Source organism: Chrysochloris asiatica, unplaced genomic scaffold, assembly GCF_000296735.1.
Source record: "Chrysochloris asiatica unplaced genomic scaffold, ChrAsi1.0 scaffold01348, whole genome shotgun sequence".
Lineage (NCBI taxonomy): Eukaryota > Metazoa > Chordata > Mammalia > Afrosoricida > Chrysochloridae > Chrysochloris > Chrysochloris asiatica.
The window spans coordinates 1-540 of record NW_006409866.1 but is presented as its reverse complement, the minus strand read 5'-3'; positions in this window follow the sequence as shown (position 1 = coordinate 540).

The following is a 540-nucleotide window of genomic DNA, read 5'->3' as shown; positions in this document are numbered from 1 at the left end:
AAATGCTGAGCATGTTCTTCCTTTTTTGGTTTTCTGACTCCAGATCTTTGCACATTTTGTTGTAATATGTGGCTTTATCTTCTCGAGCAGATCTTTGAAATTTTCTGTTGAGCTCTTGGACCTCCTCATTTCTTCCATTTGCTTTAGCATCTCTACGCTAGAGAGCAAGTTTCAGTGTCTCTTCTGACATCCATTTTGATCTTTTCCTTCTTTCTTGTCTTCTAATGACTTTTGCTTTCTCCCTGTATGATGTTGTTGATGTCATCCCACAACTCTCTGGTCTTCTGTCTTTAGTGTTTAATGTATCAAATCTGTTCTTCATATGATCTCTAAATTGAGGTGGGATATATTCAAGGTCATATTTTGGCTCTTGTGGACTTGTTTTTATTTTCTTCAGCTTCAGTTTGAATTTGCATAAGAGTAATTGATGATCTGTTCCACAGACTGCTCCTGGCCTTGTTTTCACTGATGATATGGAGCTTTTCCATCTTCTCTTTCAACAGATATAGTCAATTTGATTTCTGTGTATTCCATCTGGTG